The sequence below is a fragment of the Pelodiscus sinensis genome, chromosome 6 (genome assembly GCF_049634645.1).
Source record: "Pelodiscus sinensis isolate JC-2024 chromosome 6, ASM4963464v1, whole genome shotgun sequence".
Classification (NCBI taxonomy): Eukaryota; Metazoa; Chordata; order Testudines; family Trionychidae; genus Pelodiscus; species Pelodiscus sinensis.
The window spans coordinates 52,473,961-52,491,631 of NC_134716.1; the positions used below are offsets into that span (position 1 = coordinate 52,473,961).

Sequence of the window (17,671 nt, forward strand, 5' to 3'; positions counted from 1 at the left end):
GCATCTCCTGTTGGACATGATTGCTGTTCCATTGACCCCATCTTTAGTTGTCACCTATCAACTCCCACTAGAATCCACACAGGGTATCACCAGACAATTACAACCCATATTGGACAGGGACTACATCCTGACTGAAATTTTCTCCACATTCCTTCTTTTGCCTTTAGGCAGCCCCCTAGTGCTCCAAGCTCATTCAAAGAAGAAAACTCCCCACAGACCAGGGCACATCAACTTTGCCTCAGACACTATGGTTACTGTCCCCAGACCTAGAGAAGAGCTCTGTAATGATTGAATGTTGGTACTTTCCACCACTGGATATTGGTTCAATAAACTATATTCTCATTTAAATCTTGCAGATGACCAGCAAAATTCAAGGTAAAGAATCTCTGATACCTATAGCATTTCTTGATAGGCTTCAGAAAAGATCTGTTTGAAGAAAGGGCTATATATTTACTATCTTTCTAGATATATAGAACTTCTACGTCTCACCAGACCCAAGCCATAGAAAAGTTAAAAAGGCATCTTTTCTTATTTTGGCATCCCAGAAGAAATAGTCATTGACAATGGACCATTTTTTGCCAACTCAAGCTTTGGGGTGAATGAATGTTACTTTCCAGCCACTGTCACACACATTGTGATGTATTTGTGCGGAAACTGTCAAGGGTTGCTAAGAAAATACTGTAACAAAAATGCCCTTTGCTAGCTCTGTTGAACAACTGACTCCCATGTCAATCATTGGAGTAACTCCAGTTCAGTTACTTAAAAGCCTTACAAATAAATCTTTGTCTTAAAATATCCTGTTTTAAAGGATGAGAAAGTGAGAGAGGCTAATTCAGAGACCTCATGCTTTCTTTCATGGCTATCAGGATGCCAACTAATACTTATCCAAGCTCAAACCAGGACACCCAATCCTAGTAAAATTGGGTAAAGGAAAATATTGAACATCAGCTGTTTCCACTGTTTCAAGTACCATGGTTTGAAACAAATATAGTGATTCAGTAAGAGGTGACTTTTTCATCTGGTTTCAAATTCAGTTGAATTTCTGCTTCACCCCTAGTAACAAATGTACTCTCTTTACAGTCTGGTGAAGGGAGATGATTGAACAGGAGCCTACTGCACTGGCACTTAATTCAAAAGTATCAACTGGGAAAAACCCTCCTCAGGGCCAAAAGATGATCAGATGAGACAAATGTTGAAGCCAGAGTCTCCTCTGGATCTTTCTGTCATTATTAATCATAATCTCAATTTTCTTATGTACCTTTAAATCTGCTGAACAAAGTGTTCCCTTGGAGGCTATGTCTACACTACAGTTTTTTCAGAAAAACAGTTGTTTTTCTGAAAAAAACTTCACTTCACTTACATCCACACTGCAATCGCATTCTTTGAAAAATATATTGAAAGAACAGAGGGGTTTTTCCAACACTAGTAAACTTCTTTCTATGAGGAAGAAGCCTTTTTCCGAAAGAGCTCTTTTGGAAAAAGGCATGTGTGGACGGGGAAGAGGGAGTTCTTTCTAAAGAAGAAGAAAGAGAAAAAAGCACAGGTGGCCACTCAGTCCATAGTAATCACAGCTTAAATGTGAGATAGCATTCATTCAGTGTGGACACTATCTTTCGAAAAAGCAGATCACTTTTTCAATGCGCTTTGGCAGTGTGGATGCTCTCTTTCAGAAGTTTTTTTGGAAGGCAAGAACCTCCTATTTGCCTCTGACAGTCTTGCCTCTTCTTCCCTCTCTCCTTCCCTCCCTCTCTCAGTTGAGTTTTGTATTTCTAAAGCTGGTCTATGCAATCTAATTGATGGTAGTGTGCTTTATGTACTAGATCCTAATATCCCATACCATATTCTTTTGTGAGGAATAGGCATGGAAAAGTGAGTCGAAGATAGGACAGAAAGACCCTGTCCCTGGAGGGAAACTCAGGTTTATATTGTTATACATCACTATAACCCCTCTAATTTATCATTGATTATCTTCAATATACCTTCTAATGTCCTATATCACAGCCCCATTCTCTCCTATGCAGGAATAAGTTGCACAGGAAAGACAAAACTCCATTATTTTAGTTTGTGGCATTTTTTGGCCATTTTTCTGTTGTGGGGTGATAGGTTGCCTTTTGCTCTCCCCTCATGAAATAATGTGAAGCTTCTACCCCATAATTTATGGATCTACATTGAACTGTGAGACTTGCAGAGGATTCAAATGAGGTAAGGAGCATTGAAGTACCTTCCTCTTACCTTTGGCTACATCCTTTAGAACCAAGGAGGAGAAGACAGCAACATATATGCAGATCACCACCAAATGCTACATGGAAGTTGTCTGAGAATTGCTGAGCTAGAAGGATCTTGTTTGAGAAGACTGTTCTCATTAGTACCATAGTTTAGAGAATATTCCTGTACTGTCCATGTGCACTTGACTTCCAGAGACTATGTAGTAACTGTGTAGAGAACGGTAATGTTATTTTGTGGAGGTTTTTGAAATTTGGGGGTTTTCTGTTGGGGGACAGAAACCAAAACATTAGAAATTTCCCAGAAAGGGAAAGCCATGAAGCTCCAGTGCACTCTACCTGGCTGATTTTCCCAGAGCCATGGACTGTCAAAGTCCTGGCTTTCCCAATTCAAGGGCAGCCCACATAGCCTTACAAATCTGAGGTACCTAATTTGGAAGCAGTCCAGCTGGCTGCTCACTCCAGAGTTATGGACCATGGAAACCCTGGAATCACCCACCAGCTGTGGGGCACTCCATTTGACAGGCTGTGGAGACATGGACCCTGGAAACCCCAGAAATCTGTACTGCTGATGGGCTCCTCGGGCAACATCCCTCCTGGGCTATGTCTAGACTGCAAGCCTCTTTCGAAAGAGGCTCTTTCGAAAGCATCTTTCGAAAGAGCCTCTTTCGAAATAGAGCGTCTAGACTGCACGGAGAAATTTCGAAAAAGCGCTTGCTTTTTCGAAAGAAAGCATCCAGTGAGTCTGGATGCTCTCTTTCGAAGAAGCCCTATTTACATTGAAGAACGCCTTCTTTCGAAAGAGGAACTTTTGAAAGAAGGCGTTCTTCCTTGTAAATTGAGGTTTACCGCCATCGAAAGAAAAGCCGTGTTCTTTCGAATTAATTTCGAAAGAACGCGGCTTGAGTCTGGACGCAGGGGAAGTTTTTTCGAAAAAAGGCTACTTTTTTCGAAAAAACTCCTGAGTCTGGACACAGCCCTGGTGAGCTCTGTAGGAATCAAGGAACCTTTGTGCTTAGCAGTTTGGTTCTAGGTTCTCTATCAGTTCACCTGGCAGGTTGCTAGATCAGGGAGCCCAGGGCCTTGATTGCCATACAGCCAAGAGGGAGAAAGGGAGTCAGGTTTCGGTCAGACCTTTGTCAAAATTAAACCACCTCCCTGAAAAGTTTTGATTTTGATGAACTGGCATTCTTTGATGGGAAAGTGTTTCACTGGAAAATCTCCAGCCAGTTCTATAACTGAGTGCCACCAGGACATGCAGCCTAAGAGAAGAGGAAGCTTTTGCCATGTGTGTGTTAATATTCTGTGTCATTGGTAGTAGACAGTTACTTTCAGGAATAGGTCTGTTAGAGAGAAATCAAGTAGCAGTTAATGCCATTTATGCTTTCACTAAATTAATTAGTTTTTCTGTCTGCTTCAGCTCCTTTGTACTTACATAAGAAAATGTGTGTTTTGGGACTGCTGACCCTCAGCCTATTTTGCTTTTTCTGTGTGTGGATATTTAAACCTGACTCTTCATTTTTTTATAGTAAGTGATATTAATCTAGGAATTAGCTCATAAAACCTACAAGCAATTCTATATTCTACATTTGCATGTGATATCCCTTTTTAGAAGGTGACTGGACAGAGAATTTGTTGGATGTTTTTAAGGGATAGATCTTGCTCAGTTATAATTCCATCTAAAAGGTGTTTATAGACTTTTGCCTCCTACATCTTTCTCTTCTTACATTTATGGTGCAAACAGAAATGGGATCATTTTCTTACTTTCTTATATTCTGAAGGGAGATTTAATGCTGACAAACAACAGGGGTACAGAAATGAAAACAAACCACTTTGGCAATAGTAAAAACCTAACCCAGATAACTTTTATAATTAATATGATAGTACAGATCTCTGGAACAAAATATACAATATCTAGTGATTGTTTCCATTTTCTGGCTATGTTATCTTCACTATTATTATAAAATGAGTATGCTACCTAACTTTAATACCTTTTTCTACTCTCCTTGTTACTTTTGCTTTATTAGTGGTGAACACAGGTGGAGTATTTAATAACACAGGTGAGCCTTTTGCTGTGCCGCCCTTCCCTTAGCAATCCCTATATAAGAACAGAGTGGGCAGCTGCTCTATTTTTAGAGTGTCAAAGTTATAAGAATGCTGTTGTAGTAATAAGATCTGGGCAGCTCTTCTGGGGAGAAGATTTCTGTAGGTGAGTGTTACTTAGGAACAATTCTTAAGAGTTGTTTATAATGCTGTACTATTAGTGATAAAGGAATTTAATCATTCAACAGCTCTACAAATCTCCCTGCTTTACTTTTGATTCCAATTAAAGGTGAAGTAGCAACTCACCTACAAATAAGCACAATTTCAGACAATTTATTTGAACTCTGAAGCCAAATAAGCTTTGAAGAACTAAGTACAGCTTCAGAATTCATTACATATGCTGATAGTTGTAGATGATATCAAAGGCCTTTTGATAGACATGGCCTTATAATGTTAGGGGCAGATTTCAGCTGGAGAAAGTTTTCATAGCTCCATTTACTTCAGCTGACAATTTAGGCCCTCCGAGGGTCTGTCCTATACTCTTTGGAATCTGTATTTTGTAATGGCTACTATAAAGCTTTCATTTTTCTAGTTTTTTTGATAATTTTAAATGACAATTATAGACTTTTTGCAAATTAGTAGCTGACTTTTTGTGAGCTCATTTTACCATTACTCAACTTAGCTTCTCTTTTTTTCTTCATTTTTGGGCCTTTTTGTTTTGCAGCTTGTTTCTAAGATATAAAATTTCTATGAAGTCCTTTTTATTTCCTTAGCAACTCATGGTAATACAAAAAGGAGTGTGTAGTTAGTATAAATATGATGATCTAAAGTTTTCTTCCTTTTCCCTCTCTCTCTCTGCCTTCTGTAAAACCAACTGCATTTTTTTCAAAAGTCTTCTCAAGTGGCTCTTAAGCTTATGCCTTCCATTTTCACATTAGCCAGACAGCAGCCATTAAGTTTCAGGCTTATTTTTAAAATGTTTGAAGAGATCATCTTTGTTTGGTTGTTTGTGTTTTGAAGAGGAACTTGGTTCTGACTCCAGTTTCGTTGTACTGCACTTTCATATTTGGCTTCACCATTTTGATGGTCATGTTTGCTTACTTTTCAAGATTTCACTTTTGTAGTGATATTTCAACTTTGGTCTAAAATTGTTACCTTTTGTATTTTGTCTTCATATTTCTCTTGAGTATTGTGACTTTTCTGTTGGCGTTCGCATGACGCATCTAAACAATTCTTTTGAACTGTTTTGTAGACTTGTAAAATACAAATCTCAGTTAAGAGCTTTTTAATTTTCAAGGCTTATATTTTAGAGAATTCAAACAAGTAGTCAGACAAGCATGTAGAGCTACAAGGCCGAAAACTCCTGGGCTACTGATGACCTACTGCTTAATGTTTTTCAAGTATATTTGATCTATGACAGCATTCATTTGCTGTACATTGGAACGGCTGTATACAAAGAACACTAGTTCAATTCAGCTATGTATTTCTTAGCTTTAATGAACACATTTCAATATATTCATGCTTAGAAAGGCCCATAACATCTGTCTCAGTGGGAAAAAAATTGACTAAACTGAACATAATCTTATGTCTAAGCAAATTTCATACCGTAAAAATTGAGAGAGTCTCTCCATATGAGGCTTATGAGGCTTAGTAGTGGTGGTTCTAGTTCATGCTGGTGCCCTGTACTTTTTTCCCTAGGTAGATAGCTGGGCAATTTATCTAAAGAATTTGTGGGACTCATGGCACATTAGAAGTTGCTTAATAGAACCTGGTTCAATATATAAAAAGTTGTAATATCAAAAAGCAATTATAAAAGGTCTCTTCCAGATCAAAGCCACAATAGAACTGAGTTGAAACTTTTGTACATGGCAAATATCATTTCTTACTTATTGGATGATAAGTCACGGAAAAAGTGACTAATAGACTCCCCTTCTATGAATGGGGCAGTGAAGCCAATAAAACTCTGGCAGTGGAGTTAAAACAGAACTAAAAGCTATATTACGGTAATTCTTTTAATCATTTAAGATATTGAGACCTCATTGTCTGGGATTGCTGGGGAGTTTGTCTTTTCAAAATCTGTATGTGCTACTGTCTCAGTTTAGAGGAATGGGAGAGATTTCTGAAGCACTTCAAAGAAGAATAAGTTCAGAAATGGCTTTATGTTGCTATGTCTACCTCAGGAATTGATTCTGCTGTGAAATTATTTGCCCCCTTAAAAGTAATTTAGGGCTGACAATTTCAGCAGTGAAATATTTTCCTTACCAGCTTATCACAGTGATACACTGAAGTCAGCAGCTTTCTCTGATTGTTTAAAAGGATGCCTCAATTTTCAATGGTCTTCAGAAGCGCAACAATCTCCTTGCCTTTGAGTTTTTCCACCCTCATTGTCTCAGATTCTGTGAAAGAAATGTAGTAATCTTTGCTGGTATATTTATATTTCAAACTTGGGCAGATCTGCTCTACTCTACTGTTTTTCTTCTCTTATATTTATTAGCATAATTCAATGAAATAATTTTTCAGGTAACTTCTGGTATGTAGTACATATCCTTCAGTCCTACCTGCTCTTGCTCAGATTTTGCTGGGTTTTTGGGTTAGACTAGACTACTGTGTGCATGAAGACCCCTTGTAGCGAACCCCGTGGTGCTTCAGGAAGTGGTGTTGGTGAGCCAGCAGATACGCTTCTCTTTTGAGCCATATTGAGCCAATATCAGTGCATGGTTAAGGCGCTATCGTACTACTGCAGGTAGTCTCTTGGTTGACCAATATAGCTGAACTCCTGGTTGCTAACTAGTGATTATATAGTATTAAAAATGCACAGTATTTCACAGAAAAGTGAGATGTCACCTTTGTCTTGCAATTAAGCTGAGCTATAACTTGATGGACAATAACTGCTTTGGGACAGGGGAAAAGAGGATGGTGGTCGAGGTAAAGATCATATATTTGCTTTGATAATATATAAATCCAGTGAGGATCCAAGGAGTGTGAGTGTGGTGTTACTTGAAATTTGTGAGCTTATGATCATTAAGGTACAATGCCATCTTACATATGAGTAGGAAGTTAAGTTTGATGTTAATTGAATTCTGCTACTCAAGTTTCACCTCTGATCTGTACTATTTTGGTGCATTGCTCTATAGGGGTATGTCTACATTACAGAGAAGATCAAAGCTGCCACTTGCAATCTTTCTGGGTTCGAATTCCCCTGTCTAGTGGGGACACACTAATTCAAACAGAGGGGCAGGCTGGTTGATGCCAGTAGTCTTGCTTCCAGGAGGAGTTAGGAAAGTCAAAGGAAGATTGTCCACACTGCAGAAAGTTGGAGAGAAAACAATGCCAGAAGGTGTTAAGGTACTTTGATTTCAGCTATGCAATTAACATAGCTGAAGTTGTGAATCTTAATTCAACCTTATCTAGTGTAGACATTCCCTAGCGGTATTCCCTTCAGAGGGGTGTCTACTTTCATGGATGTAGTTTTCCTAATGTATAATTCTATACATCAATACGTTACATAGTAGTTGCAGGTATTTATTTATTAATATTGGTAAAATGCAATGAATATGTGTAGGATATTGATTAGTTTAAATGATCATTTCAGAAAAAAGGTGTTATTCTTGTGTACAATCTTACTCCAGACATAAAATTCAACTTCAAGTCATTTGAGGGAGGTGGTAGGCCTCACTAGTGCTTTCTGCACTACCCTCTTGTATCTAGAAACCTGAATTCAAGTGTCAATTAACCCTGGTAATAAGGCTTTGTCTTATTCCATTCCATATAACCATTCCACAATGACTGCACTCCCTATTTAAGGGCCACTGTGTAGTACTAAACTTTGTGTGGATTCTCAGATGCTCTCTGAACAGAGGCAGAAGATCGTGATACCGGCTAGGAGACAGATGGGCACTGGTAGTGATGTTCACTTTATTTCTTATTGTTAAACAATTGCTTTTAAAATAGTACAAATGGTGACTAGGAACAGATAATCAAACTGACTTGTTTCACACATGAGCTAGCCAGGATTCAGAGATTCTCAGAGGTGACATGGTAATAAAATAACTTTACATAGGCTCATTCTTTCTCTGCTACTTCACATGCCATTAAAAGCCACGTGTGCTAAGGGACTGTCTTAACCATGTTAATAAAATATGTAACAATGCTTTTCTCCCCATAAGATAATTCTTAGGTATGCAAATGGACACTTTAAACATATTACAAGTTGAAGCTAGAGACCTTGAGAGCCTGGCTTGCCAAATTGTTTCTAGGCTTGGAGTTTCCATTCAGCCTGCCAAGCAGGCTGTTGGAGCCAGGAGGGGAAGCTATTGCGAAGTTGGAGTTCCATCTGGAACATGCATGATATACCAAATAAATTAATGTCAGTTTGTGGGGGAAAATGTTCTGTCAGGAAACTTCTCACCAGCTCACTACCTTTTGAAGATGCCTGTTGTCTTGAATCTTCTTCCATGTCACCCTTTGTGCATGGGGAAAATTCCACCCAGAATCTGTGGGATTCCATTGCTTCCTTAAAACTCACCTGTGCTTATTAGGCATTGCTAAAACTATCTGATAAGGGGTGTGCTAGTGGGATCACTGACTACTGCTAAAGGTAATACCTGCTGAAACCTCTGATCTTAGCTACCCTGTGGTCCTTCCCCAGGTCCTGCTTGTTCCTCTCCCAACTTCAGTAAGCTCACTATTTAGATGGGTGGAATGATCATTTACTATATGCTTGTACGGCGCCAACCATGATGATGGAGTTCCAAATTGATTGAGGTCTCTAGGAGCTACTGCAGGAGGATAAAAATTTGTATCTGCAATATAATCATCTGGTAGCTTGATAAAGGTTGTATCTTGGTTAGTTGGTGTTATTCTAAGTGAGTTTTGGATTCCAGAAGTGGAGGGCTAATATTTTATAGGCATTGTAGAAAACACATATTTTGAAGAAGGTGGAATTTGTATAAGAGGTGTTTCAGACCTGAGGGCCTGTCTGGTAGGCAGAATGGAATTGAGAACAAGACAGGAGATAGTAAAGCTGGTCAAAGTCCATTTTCATAGGAAAAATCTTAATACTCTTTGAGAGAGCTTTCCATTGAACTAACATTTTGTAGGATATCACTTTATGCAACACGCTTTCAGGATTTTTGTTTTTCTTTCTAGAAAGCATTTTGATTTTCAATCTGAACTGCAAGCCAGTTTAGGGGCAAATTTTGGCCCACATTAAAACTTTTCAAAACACATTTTTGTTTGGTCAAAAAGCCATTTAAATTGGAAAAGGTTTCAACAAAAAAAAAATTACTTGCCTTAAGTCAAGGGGTGTAAAGGTGGACAAAGAGATGCCCAGTGTAAGTCTCTATCTGCAGGGTCTTAAGAGTGAAGAGATGGGGATTAGAAGAGGCAATTAGTGAATGCCTTTAAGAAGGAGATGAATGTGATCAGAGGTAGGTGACTTCAATGTCTTTGAACTGGCTTGTCTGAAGATTGGGAGGTAAAATGGAGAGAGAAATTGCATTAATTGATATGATCCAAAACACATGTTGTGGTTTTAGCAATGGGAATAGAGGTGAATGAATGGACTGTAGCAATGTCTTAGCAGAAAATCTTGCCTCTTACAGCTACTGAGAACCATCCAGGAATTCAAAATGTTCTTTTAGCGATACTGTTGACCCTGGCTGTGCCTGCTTCTGCATGTGAAAGAAGCTTTAGCTCAGTAAATTCACTAAATTGTCTTGCTACGAGCAATATCAGATAGTTGCACTTCACCCTGTCCTGTTCTACCTACCGTGGGATCTCGTGCAGTGTTTTCCCAAAAATTCCTGGGAGGCTACATACTAGCACAATCATCACACAAATTTGTAAATATCAAATAAAGTGATTTCTCTCGAAGTTTAAAAGTCTTTTGTTATCCAGTTTAGTCTGTGTCTGTCATAAGTTTATATGTAGACATCTGCAGGATTTTCTAATTCCCCAGGAAGTGGAAATGATAATTGAAGATAAGACAGTGCTAGTTCTGAAGAAGCAGTCCAGGAGGAAGATGCATCACTGCTGAGTAGCTGAGAAGAAAACTAATATGAGTATAAAATTGGTCCCTATCTATCAAAGATAGTGGTGGTACCATATGCTCTGAGTGAATAAAACAGGAAAAAAGTGTCAGAGGAAAAGAGTATGCTCCTGGAACATCTGCTGTGTGACACTGGCAAAATAACCATGCAATGGCTAGAATGTCTGTGCAGAATTGAAAGGTAAAGAGTTAAGAAAAAGGGGCATTGATAAGAGGACCAGCAGGCAGACCACTGTCTAAATTGGGTGCAATTCTTAGATCTTCCCTATCTTTCTTTTCCTTATATTTTCAAGAATCAAACTGATGTTATCCACCAACTTATGACTATTAACAATGTAACCATGAATGGAAAAATTCTTACTATTAGCAAAGCTTTTGGGAAAACTGGTTGTTCACTAGATTAATTGAAACTGAAATATTGGCTACTATCTACTAAATATATTTTGCACTTTTTGTTCTGAGTGGCAGGTTTTTAACAAGTGGAAACTATCATTCATCTTTGCAAATGCTCCACTTTGATGTGTAAACTTCATTCTGACCTTCATAGGGAAACATATTGGTTAGTGCTCACATTGGAAGCAGGTCTTGCACTATAGAAGTTCTAGTACACTGGTTCTGTTGTGCTGGTTAGTCTCTGGTAATGAACTACAAAACATGTAGATGACTTGTATTTCAAGGTAAGCAACACTGCAAATGTCCCAATCATTCCGGTGGCTGCCCGCAAGATTCCATTTATGGGGTAGAGGTCTAAGAAAACACCTGATAAGAAGATGGCTAAGAGGCAAAGCCTTTATATCCCAGCCAGCAAGTATAGGGGTGTGATGCGCTATATTCAACAGATTCTAACTGGGAGGAGAAGGATGCACTTTGCTACCCCAGTATATGTTGTGCCGTTTATAGAGCCTGTACTTAGGTTGGTTGTAATGGACAGGATATGAATAGCTGTCTTGTAGGAATGGACTGAAACTGATTGCACAAAGGTCATTAAACAGCTGTTAGATGGGAAACCATTTTCAGTCAGCAAATCTCCTTGTGTATAGGAATTCAAACTTTTAAAAATGCAACTCTGAGCACTTGAAATTTAATTTCTGTTATGCTCACATGTAATCTTGTTTTAGTTACAGATGTTTTCACAAGTGTAAAGTGTTTATAGCAAGAAAAATGCCATTAACCATCCTAATTGAGTTTAGGCTGTATTGTATAGTATTGTGAACTGCAGGAAGATAGACCCCTCAAGTTATGGCTGGCAAATGTTTCAGGAAATTTGCCCTTTACTAACTTAACCACTATTTCTGACTCAATTCATTCAAAAGGTTTTGAAAGCACAGACTGGTAAAACAAAGGTGGTTATGTTTTTTTGAGAACCAACAGCTGGGTGTTTGACATGTTCTATTTTATCTGAATCTTTAAATGGTGGGATTGTAGGGGAAGAATGAGTATATGGGTCTGGCTTTTCTCTCATCTCTACTTTCAAGAAGAGTTTTTTCCAACAGAAAAGTCAAAGTGAAAAACTACTTATGGGGAAGTGGGAATTGTAAACTACCATTTGTTACACCACAAAAAGGATTATCTTCTACCCAACAAGTTTCTGTAAATCATTCTGATACTCAATATATTTTTTTATGGATCTACAAAATGAAAATGGGAGAAAAGGTATGGTTGAATGAATGTGGACAACTTGAAATGGCAGTACACTGCAAAAGTACTACAGAGTATGGAGGAGAAACCAAATATTACTTTTGCTGAACAGCATACAAATATTATGTTTTCTAATTAAACTGTAAATTGGGGCTCTCAGTTGACCTGCCTTAACACACACCTGCGATTAACACAGGACAAGATTAATGCATTAATTGTAGGCGTTAATGCTGCACTGCCCCTTGGAAGTGCTGTTCTGTCACTTCTAAGCAGCAGTGCAAGTGAAGCCGGGGAACAGCTGGAGTGCCCATCTGATCTCTGGCTCTGCTTGTGATGCCCCTTTGAAGAGCTATCACAGTGCTCTTCATGGAGCTAGGGTCAGCTGGGGACTCCAGCTGATTCCCCGGCTCCTGTGGTGTGGCCCCTTTGAAAAGCTGCTGCTGTGTTTCAAAGGGGCAGCTGCATTCAGCCTGGGGTCAGCTGAGGACTCCAGATTATCCTGTGTGTCTGCAGTGCTGCCCCAGCATTTTAAATGAGTAACGCACGCAATTAATTGCTATTACATTTTTAATCATGCAATTAATCATGATTAATTTTTAATCACGTGACAGCCCTCCTGTAAATGCTTAATACCACATGTGATGGGTTTGGTCTGAGTTCCCCTTGAGACAATCACCTGATGGTCTGATCACACCACTGAGCCTGCCTACCCGCTCTCCCCCATCAAAGGCATGGAGTTGGGGTCACAGACTACAGAAAAGCAACAGACTGAGAGCATCTCCACCAGGGAAGACTCTGTCACAGGCATTTGGTATAGCACCTAGGTGCATAGCTCCAATGGGACCCACACTTCAGATGATAAATCCATCTTATTCTGCAGAAAGTAGTGTTTTGTTTTATTACACGCACAGCAAGTTCATAAGTTGTTTGCTCCCTTTATCAACAAAAAGAGGTGCACAGCTGTTCTCCTCAGGTAACCATTCATTACACTGGGTTTAATGATAAACAAAAATGATTTAATTAAATGTAAAAAGTAGGATTTAAGTGCTTGCAAGTGATTAGACTAAGTTACTAAGCAAAACAACATGCCAACAAGTCTAATACATCCAAAAGAGCTTGTTCCAAATAATCATTTCTCACCCTAGTTCTTATTTCTGGTAAAATCCTTTGCAGACTACCGATGTCCTATATGACATTGGTCCAGAAGTTCTTTCACTCCTCTTCTTACATTTCTTTTGTTTCTAGGTGTTTAGGGTAGGAAGGAAGTCTGAAAAGTCAGTGAAGATAATCATTGTTTACTTCCCCTTCCCTTGCATAGAATTTCTCTTGGGTGGGAAGTCGTCTTTTCCATAGAGGCATGGGGAATTGTACAAAATGCAAGATGGATTCCAGCATCCAGTGGCATGGATACCTAACTTTGTAGGACTAACCCTTGACCAGACTAACAGGAAAAGATGACTATCTTCAGATCATTGTCCTGTATACAGGGCCACTAAGTTCCTTGAGTACTACTAATGGTTATTAGCACACTTAGCTATAGAAACAAGTTTATACTTCATATTTCTAACTTCAACTCCAGGAGTGATATATGCATAGAAGCCTAATACATCCAAGAGAATGTATGCATTTGGGGGATCACAAGTTCTCCAATGACAGGTTACATGCCACATTTTGTATAATGCATATTTGAGTTGTTTTTGAATATGAATAAACCTGTTGGCATGATGTGCCTAGTAGTCTGATTTTTCTCACTAATAATAATCAGGGATTATTGAGCAGCAATTTTTTTCTGATCAACCTCTGCTATTGACAGCAGCAGACTGAGTTCTGCCTGACTGCTGCAAGTCGGCTGTTCTGTGCCATAGTTACATCTACGCTAACATATTTTGTCAATAAAACTTGTGTGACACCCAAAAGTTGACAAAACAAATCACCAGAGGGTATTCACACTTGTTCTCTCTGATCGATCATGTCTGTTGTACTTCAGTGGTCCATGCTGTCAGTGTTCAGTTTCTGGTCAGGGTTCTCGGGGGTTGTCCCAGTGAGCTCCTGACAGGACCTCTACTCCATTGGCAATGATAAACCTTTTTCAGTCCCCGTACCTCCTTGGCTTTTAGTAAGCCTTCCTGTACCACCTTGGAAAGGAAATAAATTCTAGAATCCACAACTTTTTTCACTAAGGCTACCATTGGAATACTTCAATTAGGATAATCTAGTTATTTATCAACTCTTCCCTGTACCCTCTTGACAAGCTTCTCATACTCCCTGGGGTACACATACCCCAGGTTGGAATACCCTGATCTAGAGTGTTAGACCACAGGCACTTGAGTCAACACAGGAGATCTGAGAGCCAGGAAACGACAGATGCAGGCAAGGGTAAAATCATCATGCAGGCTTATTGTCAAATGTGACGCACTAATAGTTGTTAGTCAAAATTCTCAACACTAAACCACTGTGCATTTGGCACGCGTTGATGCTGTACCAACACATAGCAGGCCTATTGCCAAATAACAGATATTAACAGCAGTTAGTAAGCCACTGTGCACTCTGTAAGAGTTGGCAATGACACCTGCCCTTTCAGATGCCTACTGCACTTCCCCTTCCCCTGGTCAGTCTGTCCACCATTTGTGGTGCACTTGTACAAACAACTTACCGTATATACTCGAGTATAAGTCGACCCGAATATAAGCCGAGGCACCTAATTTTACCACAAAGAACTGGGAAAAAGTATTGACTCGAGTATAAGCCTAGGGTAGGAAATGAGGCAGCTACTGGTAAATGTAAAAAATGAAGATAGATACCAATAAAATTACATGAATATTTATTTCAAAGAAAAACAATAACCTAGCTCTGTAAGGGGAAAAGGGGGTCAACAAAAACACTATGGTTCTGCAGGCACAGCCACAGCTCAGCCCCTGCAGCCCCCACGTTCCGGCCCCCTTTCCTGCCAACGAGCCCCCTCTAAACGAGCCAGCGGGGGGGGGGAGGGGCCTGTTAGAGACCAGAGCCGGGCATCGATGGGCCAATGAGCCAGCGGGGGGGGGGGGGGGCTGTGCGAGACCCGGGCCAGGCGTCGATGGGCCAATGAGCCAGCGGGGGGGGGAGGCTCCGTGTGGGGGCGGGGGCGGGGGCGGATCCAGGCTCCCTGCCCACCCGCGCTCGGTTCGGGACCCACCGGAGTCTCCCGGGCAGTGGCGCTGGCCCTGGGCGCAGCAGAGCTCCCGCCGCCTGGCGGTGCCGCGGGCCGGTTACCGCCGCTCCCTGGGCCCGGCACCTGGCGTGGGGCCTCCCTGTAGCCGGGAGGCCGGGGCCGCCGCTGCCGCCGGGGGGTTTGCGGTTGTTCCCGGCGCCCTGGGCCGTCTGCTGCTGCTGCTGCTGCTGCTTGAGGGACATGGCGAAGGGGCCGGGGCCTGCTGCACTCGCTCGCTGCGCAGGAGCCGCCGCCTCAGCGGGTTGCTCCCAAACAGTGTGAGCCGAGCCGGGCCGGGTAGGGGAGGGAGGGGGAGCGCGCGGGCAGCGGGGCGCGGAGGGATCCGGCAGGGGGAGGGGAGGGGCGCTGCGTACCTGCCCGCCCAGCCCTGCCCGCTGCCTGACAGCGCCCTGCCCCGCGGCCCCGGCAGCCCGCCTGGGAGCGCTCGGGGGCCCGGCTCCGCTCCGTTCCGCGGCCGGGAGCGCCTCCGCGGCCGGACTCTTTACGGGAAGTCGGAAGGGTCTGAGCGGGGAAGCGATAGGTGAAGGGGCGGCCGGGGAGCGAGGGGACAGGGGGGCTGAGAGGGTCAGGAGGGCAGGGGCCGGAAGGGCCAGGAGGGCAGGGGCTGGAGCTCCGGGCTCACGCATCTAGACCCGGCCGGCGGCAGAGACGCGCTGAGCCCGCCCGCGAGCAGGAGGCTGACTCGAGTATAAGCCGAAGGGGGCATTTTTCAGCACAAAAACTGTGCTGAAAAACTCGGCTTATACTCGAGTATATACGGTACATCATTTCTTTATGTACCAGGTTGCCACCCTCTGCCTAGTTATCATCCCTCACCTTATGGAAGGGAGCTTACCTTCTATCCTTCATCCTGTCAATTTTGATCTGGTTAGGAACCTAGGATGGTATGTACATTAGTTTTTGGGGAGTTTTTATACCAAGACACTTCTTAAGATGTTCCACTACTCCCCTTTGGCTCAGTCTGTACTCGGTGCCTCCCTATGTCCTTCCATGCTCCACCTAACTTACACAATTATCAAGAGGGCCTCTTTCTTGGCGCCTGTGTTACTGATCCAAAGTCTTGCTCCCTAGATTGCAGATCTGTTGCTGTTTTCATGTTACAGCCTTTATTCAGGCCTGTTGACTCCATATTATGAACCCTCAACTTACTACAATATCTGCCCTGTGGGCACCATCATCAACAGTGTGAGAAATGCACTCTGGGTATGTATCCCTGTGATGCGGTGGACCAGGCCTTGAAGTCCCCTCTTGGGGGCCTTGCCACACATCACCCTAGAAAAAGGACAATAGAGAAGTCCTCCAAAGAGGCTAGAGTGGCTGTAGAAGGAGGAGCCAATTGAGGCCAGGATGCCCTATAAAAGGAGCTGCATGTCCAGAGTCAGATCAGTGTTTCTCAGCCCCTGTAGATGTGCAGAATGAGGCTGGCTGAGAGCAACAGCACTGCAGATAGCTCCATGGGGAAAGCCAGTTATACTGTTGGACTATACTGGGACTTTATCTCAAAAGCCTTGTGATAAGGGTGTGCAAACTTTCTCCAGTTGCATTGCAGAGTGTATGTTCTTAGTTTTGTTGACAAAACTTGGAATTGTAGACTTAGCCTAACTGACTTTTGGTCCTTGCAGGCATCCCTTGTGGGATCATCCTCTCTGTGGGCTGGAACTCCCTATTCAGGCCTCCAAGAATACATGGAGGAAAACATCTCTGTGGAAGTGCTGGTCTCTCTTTGACCTTTGAAATGGCCAAACTAAACTGTTTAAACTATCCTATTCTTGTCACTTGTTTCAACAGGCTCTGTTCTCCTCACACTCCTAATCAGAAGTGACTTGAGATGCAGGCAGGGGGAAACTTCCTGATATTACCCACCTGATTTAAACAGGATTGCTTGTCAGACCAGTGTCCCTAAATGTACCATATGGCTAGGAAGACTGTTCCTGATACTAAAAAATGAGAGGTTAAGCTAGCAAATTACTTGTCCTTTGCAGATGTCAAACTGGAGAGTTAGGAAGCTAGGTACCCAAACACTGCTAATAGTGTGGGAAGAAACATCCATCCCTAGAAAGCATTATACTTATTCCCCCTCTGCCTTCTACAAAGAAAACAAAGCATAGGAAGGGATGAAAACCTAAATAAACTGACAATATTTTTCTCAATAAGAGAAGAGTTTGAATTTGAATATCTGTGTTCAGTGCTTCCAGTGCCATTTGACTGGATACCAAATATGACTATAGTTAGAATTCTAACAATAGTCTCATCACACATCTCCTATGTGCTGTTAGCCACTCTTGAGCAGACTGCCAATTGTCTAAGGACCAGAATGGGGGTATGTCTACACTGCGAAGTTAATTGAAAACAACAGCCATTATTTTGAATTAACTTTAATAGCGTCTATACATGCAAATGGCTATTTTGAAATTAATTCGAAATAGTGGAGTGCTTAATTCGAATTTGGTAAAACTTCATTCTAGGAGGAGTAATGCCAAATTCAAAATAGCTATTTCGAATTAAGTG

At 41.6% G+C, this 17,671-nt stretch overlaps 1 long non-coding RNA gene across 1 annotated transcript in view; it reads left to right on the top strand.

Moving 5' to 3' along the window:
• The first annotated feature begins 4,336 nt into the window (after positions 1-4,336).
• The window catches only part of LOC142829868 (uncharacterized), a 70,430-nt gene continuing 57,095 nt past the window's right edge, over positions 4,337-17,671 (top strand). Inside the window, exon 1 of the long non-coding RNA XR_012904746.1 lies at positions 4,337-4,431. This is a non-coding gene — a long non-coding RNA (uncharacterized LOC142829868). The remainder of the gene's footprint in view (positions 4,432-17,671) is intronic.